Source organism: Primulina tabacum, chromosome 14, assembly GCF_025594145.1.
Source record: "Primulina tabacum isolate GXHZ01 chromosome 14, ASM2559414v2, whole genome shotgun sequence".
In the NCBI taxonomy this organism is placed as follows: Eukaryota; Viridiplantae; Streptophyta; class Magnoliopsida; order Lamiales; family Gesneriaceae; genus Primulina; species Primulina tabacum.
This window is the reverse complement of record NC_134563.1, coordinates 26,416,412-26,428,500: the sequence shown is the minus strand read 5'-3', so window position 1 is coordinate 26,428,500 and position 12,089 is coordinate 26,416,412.

The following is a 12,089-nucleotide window of genomic DNA, read 5'->3' as shown; positions in this document are numbered from 1 at the left end:
TCCTATATAAATCCATAAAATTTGGAACATGCATTTTGTGAAATCATCCCACGGCTGAATAAATTAACTACAGTTAAAATTATGAAAAGAGCAACCAACCTAAACAATTTTCCGTTTAAAAATATAAAACGTCAAGCATATTAAAATCTGACAAAACCCTCAACAAAATAAAATCATCAACCACTTAAAAAGCTGTTTAAACGTGTTCCCATAAAATCATATTTTTGCGTAAGAATACAAGGTCCTCAGGTTGAAGTACGCCACCATCTCCGCCCGTTCAGTCATCATCACCTGCAATCTTCTCATCGAAAAGCTCAACCGCATCATTCATACCTAGTGAGTATATACATAACATGCAACAGTGAAAATTACTGTACTCAACAAACATTTCATTATCTTAAAAGCGTAAATGTAACCATATCATAAAAGCATGTTTGTCAAAACAGCTCATCATATCATCATATACTTATACATTTAATTTAATCGAATTCAGTTCATTAGTTGTGGCTTTCGTGTCAGCTCTATCATATCATCTCTATTCGATGGATCCATCTACGTATAACTGTGGTACCCGACGGCTGTCGAACATCAGCGTCAGTATTACTCATCCATTGTAAACATATATCGGCAGTCACAACCAACTCTCATCCTTCAAAAGCATCATCATTTTCATCACTTATCAAAATCATGCATATATGTAATTTTTCCTTAAAACCAAGTATACAACGTATTTTTCATAATTCATAAAAATCATGCTCGTAATACAAAAACATTTAAATAAAACACGTGAAATTGAGCTCAGGGTGCTTCCAAGACAAAAATCTTGACTCAGGTGCAACATGACCATTTTGCCCTTGTAAACCCAAATGACCATTTTACCGCAGGACCTCTAAATTTCGACCCGAAGCTTACCAAAATCCTTAAACACCCCGAAACATAAAAATAATTCTTTTTTAGACATAAACTCTAGCCCATTTCAGAAATTATACGATTTGTTTTAAAACTTGGACCGGGATCCCGGTTTTAACCCGAAACTTAACCATTCCCAACTTTTTACCACAACTTTTGCACATCTGACCAGCCATTAAACCATCTAGACCAGCCCACTTAAGACCTTCGAACAACACCTGAAAGTTGCAGGATTTTTCTGCACCAAAGCGAGCCGAACCTTAGTGCACTAAACCCTCGAATTCTCGACCCTTGACCAAACCAACAGGGATCAGACCTGAACCAACTCTTCCTAGCCCACCTCTGGACCCTCCTAGACCACACCATCGCCTGGTTCAGCCCTCCTTGGCCGAGCCTACCCTCGCAACTTGAGAAATCCTGAAAAACATGCACAAGTTTTCACAGCTTGAGTGCGTTTACGATAAAAATAATATCTCCCATATTTCTTATCAGAAAATTACGAATTTTCTATCAAATAGAAGATAACACAGAGTGCTACAAATCTTATGTTGAACACATTTATGGAAAACCAACTTTTAAGTCTTAGAATTTGAAATAACAGGGTGACAGGTTTTGTGACTCTGAAATTTCATAGCTTGTGCGATTTTACAATAAAAATCATATCTCCCTCGATTCTTATCAGAAAGTTACGAATTTGAAATCGAATAGAATACAACACAGAGTGCTATAAATCATATGTTGAACATGTTTCCAGAAAACCAACCTATAAGTCACAGAATTTGAAATAACAGAGGGTGACGAGTTTTGTGACACAGAAATTTCACAGCTTGTACGGTTTTACAAAAAAATCATATCGCCCTCGTTTTTATCAGAAAATTACGAATTGGCTATAAAATCGAAGATAACACAGAGTGCTATAAATCATATGTTGAACGCATTTCCAGAAAACAACATATAAGTTGCAGAATTTGAAATAACAGAGGGTGACGGGTTTCGTGACACAGAAATTTCACAGCTTGTGCGATTTTACGATAAAAATAACATCTCCCTCTAGAAGACCGATCGGCCCTCCCCAAAACGTGGCTAACTCGTGACTCCAGCCCCTTGACACCTTAACTCCCAACGTATACATCCCCCTAACACCTCAAACCAGTAGCCTCTTACACAAGAAGTCAAGAAAACGTGAACTGCATCAAAGTGTAGGTGTATTTCATGTCAAAACTATGCAAAAACGATACCATATAATAGGATCAAAAGATTTCTCCTACATAAACACACAAACCAGCATATTATGATGTGAATGATGAGAAAAACGATGGGCTTGCCTTTGCGTTTATACGCTCGAAAACCTGAAAACTTTTGCGTAAAATGTGCACCGGAGAGGCGGGGAACGATTTCTTTGAAAAAAGCTTGAGAAAACCTAAGGATGAAGCTGCTGGATTTTTTAAGAAAGCTGCTGGAACATGGAGGGGCCAGCATCCATATGGAGGTAGGGAGATTAGGTTTTAATTATAGGTTTAGATATAATAATTTGTGTATTATGGCCCTTAATTAAAATAATGAGGTTAGGTAGGATTTTAGGCCCATTATACATTAAAATAGTCTCATTTGGCCCAAAAACACTCCCGTAAAATATTCGTTTAGGTACATTTTTGAAAATATTGCCCGAATCCTCAAAAAGTCTTTCGACTTGCAAAATTTTGCATACCAGTTAAAAATATGACCGGCGGGTAAAAATACCCAAACGAAGCACATTTTCGAAAATCACATTTAAATACATCATATATTAAATAATTAAAACTAATTATTTAATAAAAAGATTTTTTCTAATTATCCCCGTTCTCCGTTCCTCGCTCGAGTGCGAAATGGAACTTATAACCCTAATGCATGAAACTTTAATAAACCAAGAATTTAAAACACTTATTCATGTTAAAATCATACATTTAATGTATTAAAAAATTTAATTAAAATCCATAAGAAATTGATAACTTGCATGTTGTAGTTTACGTGGACCTTCAAATTTTCGGGACGTTACATGTAGCAAGCATTTGGTTCCTCCTTGGAGATATTCTTGTTAGAGTGTCTTTAGAAGGATCCCTTGTTCTTTTTCATAAATCTTCAAAACTTATTGATGAACAATGACATGGCATCATTGCTCAGGTGCTCTACAAATTTTTCAGATGGACCAATTGATTCTAGTTTCAAGGCGCTGAGAGTAGTTGTAACTGATAGAGTTGATGGTTCTCCCTCTCTCATCTGTATTTCGAATTCATAGGCTTTGAGATTGACAAATAAATTGTGTAATTCCACTTTGTTCAGGTCTTTGGATTCTCGCATTGCCATTGTCTTAACATCTCATTCTTTTGAGAAGACCACGAAGAACTTTCAACGCAATTTCTTTATTTAAATATACTTTCTCAAGTGCATTCAATTCATTGATAATACTGCTAACTCATTCGTCAAACTCATTCATTGATTCTCCAGTCTCTATCTTGATATTAACAAACTTTTGTACTGTGACTGAGAGTTTGTTTTCCTTCGTTTGCTCGTTGCCCTCGCACAACTGAATCAGCTTTTTCCCAAATTTCTTGGCCGGTTTTGCACATCTTGAATTTGATGAAAGTAATTTTTTCCTATGTTTTTGTTGAACGAAGACATGGTGATCAGGTGTATAGACAGAATATATCAGAAAGTATTCAGAGACAAGATTGAAACTGCTTTGATACCATTTGTTAGGATCAGTTTGATGGGTCAAAGTGTTTAGAAGGTGGGTTGAATAAAAACTTCAAAATTTTTTGCTCTTTTCAAAATATGAATCAGTTTAGTGATAAACTGAATTCAATAATTTTATCTTCGATGTCATTCAGTTAACTAGTTTGAAGTGCGGAAATAAACTAACTGATAGATTGAAAGTTCAAAGAATAAATGAAATACTGAACACAAATTTTTTTATGGATGCTCGGAGACTTTAAACGCTCTTATGTCACCCCTTCTATCACAAGTATATGTTTTCACTAAAATAGTTTGATTGATTACATAAACTGTAATAATCCACTTCAGTTTCTACTTAAACACTGCCAAACTGAAACTCTTAGCTTCCATTAACTTATCAATATTTCAAACTGATTATCTTGCACAGAAAAAAGTAGCACAACTGATCTTTAAAGATCGAATACAACAATATAATGTGCTAATGTTTTTGCTCAAATAATAGTCTGAATGTTATGAATATATCTATGAAGTGTGAGCTTTTGTCTGTGTAAATAATGCAACTGATCTTGTGTAGAACCCGTAAATCAATCTACGTTTAAGCCATGCATAATTCTAGATTTTTAAATTTAATTGACTTCATTGCATGATTATTTTAAATGCATTTATTTGAAGTTAATTATTTTATTATTTCAGTTCAGTAGTTTGATTTTTAGCATTTCAGTTATTTCAGTGAGGCCGGACCGGAGTTGGAGTTTTGAGATAGAATTTAAGATTTGAGAAAATATTTCCAGAAGTTAATTTAGCTAGCAAGTAAGTTCATTTGAGTTAGAAAGGGAGGTTTGAGGATTTAATTTAATTATTTGAGGTGATTAAGAAATGAGCTCATTTAAGTTACTTAATTAAGGGGTTAGCTCACTAAATTAATTAAAGGATTAGTAAAGTTTTTAAGGGTTATTAATTCACTAGATAATTATTTTTCCCTTCCTTTTTTTTAGTGAATTTCGGCCACCCCCTTAGACTATTAAACAATTCATTTGCCTTGCCACCTTTGACCCTTTCTTGTATTTAATTAGGAAGATAATTCTTTGATCTTTCTAGCACCATTTAATGATCTAATTAGCATTATCCTATCCTAGTCTAGCATGTAAAAATCGGCCATCACCATTCTAGAAAAACCCAACATAGACTTGATATCAAACAACCATTCAAAATTCAAATTTAGGAGACTTAGTCTTGATATCTTTCCTTATATCTTGCACCTATCCCCCTCACTCCCATAACCACTTATCTCCCCTCCCTCACCACCGAAATACCTCATCATTCAGATCCATTTTCAGTGTAGAAAATTCGTGAGTTCATAGCCTAAGAGTAGAGAGAAAAATCGAGAGCAAGAATCAAGAGAAACGTTCCACTCCTCCGCGCCGCGTCGTCGTCGTTTCGTTCGTTTTCTTTCGAAACGAAACCAGGCATGTCTAGATTTCTTTCAAACCTCAATCAAGTAATATTATCATTTATTTTTCAGTACATGATCATGTTTATTCAAGTAAAAATCGAGATCCATGTCAAAACATTTTGAAACCACACATGCAGAATTTTCGAATTCCTTGGCAAGCTTCACGGTTTCTTTTGTTTTGTGAGTTTCAGGTATTGGATCGACTCCAGGCTCCCAATGCGGCTTGTATACATGTAGTAGGATGCATTAGGACCATTTTGGTCGATTCAAACCAGCCCCATGCTTGCTGTAAATTCAGAATGACAGCAAGTTCCCATAGGCGCAGATTTGTGTTCGAAAGATTCAGTTTGTTGTCATGGAGGAAGGATCTGATCTTGGCTGCCCCAAGGGCCTATAGCCATGGTTGGATCACTTCCCTAGCAAGTATAAGACGTGACTAAGTTGCCCTTTTGGTGGCTTGGTCCATGGCTCATCGGTTTTTAAATAATCAACAAGAACAGCCCCTTTCCCCATTCGGTCCCTTCCATTTTTCAGCATATGGTTTCGTTTCTTTTGTTGCTTGGTATGGATCTTGGTTGGCCTATGGCCCTTAGCCACGGTTCATATCATGCTCCTAGATGTCTAGATCGTGCCATGGTCAATCAAATGGCCACTGGAACGACGCAAGACATCGATCATAGCATAAACACTACACACGCATGCACGTTGCTCTCGGTTGGACCCTTCGGTTGAGTTTTGGTATGATGCGGATTGTGGCTGGCCTATGGCCCTTAGCCATGGTTCAAATCATTCCTTGGGATGTTGGTAAGAGTCTCTGGTCGGTGGTTCACGCCCCTAATGGCCTATAGTCTGGAAACCAACGCAAGTCTTGTAGTTGCGCAGCTGCTGGAAATTACAGCAAGTTGCTGTGTCATTTAGAAGGCTCGTTTGAGTTCTTGGTTGGCTTTTAGCCCATGGCCTTGGACTGGACAGTGCCTCATTGAGTTAGGAAGGTCATGTTTTTGACCGTTCGTCATTTGGATCATTTTTGAGGTCGTACGAGAATTTACGGTGCAATGTGCCAAATTGACTCTCGAAAGAGCGTTTCGTGTTTTGGCCTCCATTCCACCTAGATTTCGACCCTATCATTTTAGGAGCATTATTTTATGATTTTTCAGCGTATTTTAATCATGACTATACGTCGGTTCGGTGTCGGTTCAGGTTGGCTCGGAGTCATGATTAAATGCGAAGTCATTAGGCATCATAGTCGCATCTTTTGAACGTAAATTGCATAGTTGGTCAAGTTTAAGCTATTGCATATTTTTCATGGCACAGTTAGATTGCAGCGAGCCTGGGGACGATCCAATCCAATCCAGTTGGTAAAATTACAGGAATTTTCATTATGCCAGTTAATTATTTTACGTGCATTAAATAGAAAATGATTATTTTTTAGATTTATGCGATATGGCTTGTGGTTCATTCACTATGTGGGAGTGTTATTTTATACGGTCGCCAGTGACCGATCAGTTCAGTATGGTACCACCCGGTCGCCAGTGACCGGCCAGCTCAGTTCAGTTCCAGCCTCCCCGGTAGCCAGTTACCGATCAGTTCAGCTTAGTGCAGTGGCCACAGGCGTAAAACATAATCTCAACAGAAAATTTTATCAGTTATTTCAGTACAGACTCCAAGGAGCAAATATTTTTACAGTGATTTCCAGTTCAATTATGCACGTATTATAATTGCTCAGTACAGATTATTTTCAGTATGCCTCAGGACAGGATATGTTAAATCATGCATATTTTAATTCAGATTTTTACTCGTTACCTGTGATATATGCATGCTGAGTCTTTAGGCTCACTAGACTTGATTGTTGTAGGTACTGATGAGGCCAGGGCCGAGGGCGGGGACCAGTGAGCCAGCTTGGGTCGGCAGTAGTGGCACCCGAGGACCTCAGTGCAGCAGTTGTTATTTTATTCCGCAAACAATTTTTATCAGTCGTTGGATAATTTTTAAATTGTTATTGTTGGCAAAACTTTATTTTCTTCCGCTGCTATTATTTTAAACATTGAACTTGATTCCCCAGTGATTTTATGAATGAGGCCATTTAAGTTCTTTTAAAAAGAAAAATTTTTAATTTTCCGCAAATTTTCAAGAAAGGAGTTCTAGGGCCTTCACAGTTGGTATCAGAGCGGTGGTTCTGTATAGGGTTTCACTACTACTGACCGCGAGAAGCTCACGAAGCCACGCCTTTGGTCTGTAAGTTTTTCAGTTCAGCATTTTGTTCAGCATTTTAGTTAAAGCATGAATTAGTTTGTCAGCATGCTTCCAGATTTTCAGTATTTCAGGGTTCATTTAAAATAAATTATGGAATTATGCATGTTAGTTACGTATGTGTTATGTTGGAACAGTATGCCCCCTAGACGCATTTTAGAGCGCAACAGAGAGGAGGAGCCTCGCCGAGAAGACAGGGAGGAGCGTAGACCAGAGAGAGACCTACCACCTCCTCCACCGCCCCCACCGGACATGAGTGCCCAGATGTTAGCTGGGATGGCACAGTTCTTCGCACAGTTTGCGGGGGGCAATGCCGCAGCCGCAGCCAGGCCGACAGGGCCCGAGGCTGTGTATGAGCGATTCATGAAGATGCGCCCGAAGGAGTTCTCTGGGACATCTGACCCCATGGTTGCCGAGGGATGGATCAAATCCCTCGAGGTTATCTTCGATTTTATGGAGCTGGGGGACGCAGACCGAGTCCGATGTGCCACCTACTTGTTCACTGGAGACGCCCGCTTATGGTGGGAAGGAGCTTCGGTAGCCCTGACATTGGCTACACTTTCTTGGACCCGCTTTACGGAGGTTTTCTACTCCAAGTATTTTGCTGAGGAGGTTCGCACCAGGCTGACCACAGAGTTCATGAGTCTGAGACAGGGGGATATGTCGGTTACGGAGTTTATCCGTAAGTTCGAGAGGGACTGTCACTTTGTGCCCCTGATAGCGAATGATGCCAGAGCCAAGCTGATGCACTTCCTGGTGGGTTTACGGCCGATCTTGCGCCGGGATGTTAGGGTATCTGACCCTGCTACTTATGAGCTTGCCGTCTCCAAGGCCTTAGCCGCAGAGCAGGATCTGCGGGATATCGAGAGGGATCGCCAGGGCAAGCGCCCAGTCCAGGCACCGCACCGCCCTCCTCCTCATCAGCATCAGCAGCAGAATAAGAGGCCTTTTCATGGACCGCCCAGGAACCGAGGCCAGCAGCAGCAGCGGGGACGCCCAGCCCCGAGGACTCAGGAGCACCCAGTTTGTCCCAGGTGCTCATGTCGCCATCCTGGAGCATGTATGGCTGGCTCAGGAAAGTGTTTTAAGTGTGGCAGTCCAGACCACATGTTGCTGCAGTGCTCTCAGAGGAATCTGCCTACCCAAGGCAGAGTTTTTGCTCTCCATGCCGCGGAAACCAACCCGCAGACTATGTTGTTGACAGGTACCTTTAAACTTTAAGTTATTCTTTGAACTTCAGCATTTTGGGAATCGGGATTTAGATTTTTGAACTTAGAACTGTTATAGGATTGCATGCTCTACTCAGATTTATTTCGGGGAAATTAAGCTAGAGGAACCTAGACCTTTGCATGTCTATAAGTTTAGATCTTGTAGTGGGATTCAACTTAGAACTCCGCTCTTTCAGGGAGAATTTTTATATCTGGTTCCGCTACCAAGGCCTTGATAGATTCAGGGGCCACTCACTCATTTAGTTCGGAGGTCTTTGCAAACTTTCTCAAGATCCAGACCATTGGGCTAGATACAGCCTTTTCCGTAGTGTTGCCGTCAGGCGAGGAGATGGCAGCTACCAATGTTATCCGAGATATAGACCTTGAGCTGCACAGTAATCTTGTTTATGCGGATCTGATTGTGCTACCGATGCCGGAATTTGACATCATCTTAGGGATGGACTGGCTATTGAGGAACAGAGTGTTGATAGACTTCCAGCGGAGATCCGTTCTTGTCCGACCGCCTGGAATGGAGCAGTTCTTATTTGAGCCGGACAGGTACTTTTCTTTACCGCGCATTATTCCTTATGTTCAGGCTAGGAAGCTCATGCATAGAGGGTGTCGGGCATTTCTAGCGACCTTTTTATCTGTCCCCGAGGAACCCAGCCAGTCAGCCTCAGATGTTCCGGTAGTTAGAGATTTCTTAGACGTTTTTCCCGAAGACGTCTCTGGTATGCCACCAGAGAGAGAGGTGGAGTTTTCCATTGAGCTTATGCCAGGTACGGCTCCGATATCCAAAGCGCCATACCGACTAGCACCGACAGAGATGGCAGAGCTTAAGAAGCAGATCCAGAAACTTCTCGACAAGGAGTTCATTCGCCCGAGCTTTTCTCCATGGGGCGCGCCGGTCTTATTTGTGAAAAAGAAGGATGGCTCGATGAGGCTTTGCATTGACTACAGGGAGTTGAACAGGGTTACAGTGAAGAATAAATACCCACTGCCGAGGATTGAGGATCTGTTTGACCAGTTGCAGGGAGCTTCGATTTTCTCCAAGATAGATCTGCGTTCCGGTTATCACCAGTTGAGGGTGAGAGGTGTTGATGTTTCGAAGACAGCTTTCAGGACTCGTTATGGTCACTACGAGTTCCTTGTGATGCCGTTCGGTCTGACGAATGCGCCAGCGATCTTCATGGATCTCATGAATCGCGTATTTCAGCCGTACCTCGACCAGTTTGTGATAGTGTTCATAGATGACATTCTCGTCTACTCCAAGAATCGGGAGGAGCACAGCAGGCATCTGACCACAGTGTTGCAGACATTGCAGAAGCAGAAATTATTCGCAAAGTTCAGTAAGTGCGAATTCTGGTTAGAGAAGGTGGCGTTCTTGGGCCACATTGTTTCTAGCAGTGGTATTGAGGTAGACCCCGCAAAAGTTGTAGCAGTCAGAGATTGGGTTGTGCCTCAGAATGCATCCGAGATCCGCAGTTTCCTTGGGCTAGCAGGATATTACAGAAAATTCATTCAGGGATTCTCATCCATTGCCGTTCCACTCACAGCACTGACCAAGAAAAATGTGAAGTTTGTGTGGAGCGAGGAGTGTCAGAAGAGCTTCGATACTTTGAAGCAAGCTCTTATCTCAGCACCCGTTTTGGCTGTACCGTCAGGATCTGGTGAGTTTGTTCTGTATACCGATGCTTCGAAGCTTGGTTTAGGTGCAGTTTTGATGCAGCATGGGAGAGTGATAGCGTATGCTTCTCGACAGCTGAAAATCCACGAGAAGAATTACCCTACCCATGATCTGGAGTTAGCGGCCGTAGTTTTTGCTTTGAAGATTTGGAGGCACTATCTATTTGGAGGCACTATCTGTATGGAGAGAAGTGCCAGATCTTTACCGACCACAAGAGCCTCAAGTATTTCTTTACACAGAAGGAGCTGAATATGCGTCAGAGGCGTTGGTTGGAGCTTGTGAAAGACTACGATTGTGACATTAGCTACCACCCGGGTAAAGCTAATGTAGTTGCGGATGCTTTGAGCAGGAAAGTCGCAGTGATGGCTCATTTGACGATTCAGAAACCTCTTCAGATCGAGATGCGGAGGTTTGATCTTGAGACTTACCCTCGAGGTAGAGTTCCTCGTCTATCTACCTTGACCATTCAGTCTTCCCTTTTGGACCGTATTCGCAGTGGTCAGGTCGCAGATGAGCAGTTGGCACAGTGGAAGAAGAGAGATGAAGCCAAGGGCAGTGTTTTGTATTCAGTCAGCGACGGTATTGTGAGATACCGAGATAGGATATGGGTTCCTAGCAGTGATTCTATCCGAGCAGACATCTTATCAGAGGCCCATACGTCCCCGTACTCCATTTACCCTGGGAGTACGAAGATGTACAAAGATCTGCAGCTATTGTACTGGTGGCCAGGGATGAAGAAGGACATCAGACGGTTTGTGTCCGAGTGTCTGACCTGTCATTTAGTTAAGGCCGAGCATCAGAGACCAGCAGGTTTGCTCAAGCCTCTTTCTATTCCTGAGTGGAAGTGGGAGAACATTACCATGGATTTTGTGACCGGATTGCCGAAGTCAGCCAGGGGATCGAATGCTATTTGGGTGATTGTAGATCGTCTTACCAAATCAGCGCACTTCTTGCCTATTAAGACGACTTTCACCATGATTCAGTATGCAGAGCTGTATATCCGAGAGATAGTCCGACTCCATGGTATTCCAGTTTCGATCGTATCCGACAGAGATCCCAGATTCACTTCCTCATTTTGGAAGAGTCTGCATTCAACTTTGGGTACGAAGTTGCTGTTTAGCACAGCTTTCCATCCGCAGACAGATGGACAGTCGGAGCGAGTTATTCAGATTTTGGAGGATCTTCTTCGCGCTTGCGTCTTCGATTTCTCAGGGAGTTGGGAGTTGAACTTGCCACTGGTTGAGTTCACCTACAACAACAGCTTCCAGTCTTCTATTGCTATGGCTCTGTATGAAGCACTGTATGGCCGCAAGTGTAGATCTCCTGTTCATTGGGATGAAGTAGGAGAGAGAGCAGAGTTGGGTCCAGAGATTGTTCAACAGGCAGCAGATGTAGTAGTCAAGATACGTGATAGGATGAGGACTGCTCAGAGCCGACAGAAGAGTTATGCCGACCAGCGGAGGAGAGACTTAGAGTTTGCAGTGAGCGATCATGTCTTCGTGAAAGTGGCACCTATGAAGAGTGTCATGAGATTTGGGAAGAAAGGGAAGCTCAGTCCGAGATTCATTGGACCGTTTGAGATCCTTGACAGAGTTGGGACGCTTGCTTATCGTGTGGCTCTTCCGCCAAATCTGGCCGGAGTACACAATGTCTTTCACGTCTCCATGCTGAGGAAGTATATGGCAAATCCTTCGCATGTCCTGAACTTTGAGCCGTTGCAGCTTACTCCGAACTTATCTTATAAGGAGAGACCAGTGCAGATCCTAGACCGGCATGAGAAGAAACTTCGCAACAAGTTGGTTAAGCGAGTCAAAGTCAAATGGCTCAACCATTCAGAGGAGGAAGCTACGTGGGAGTCTGAGCCGGAGAT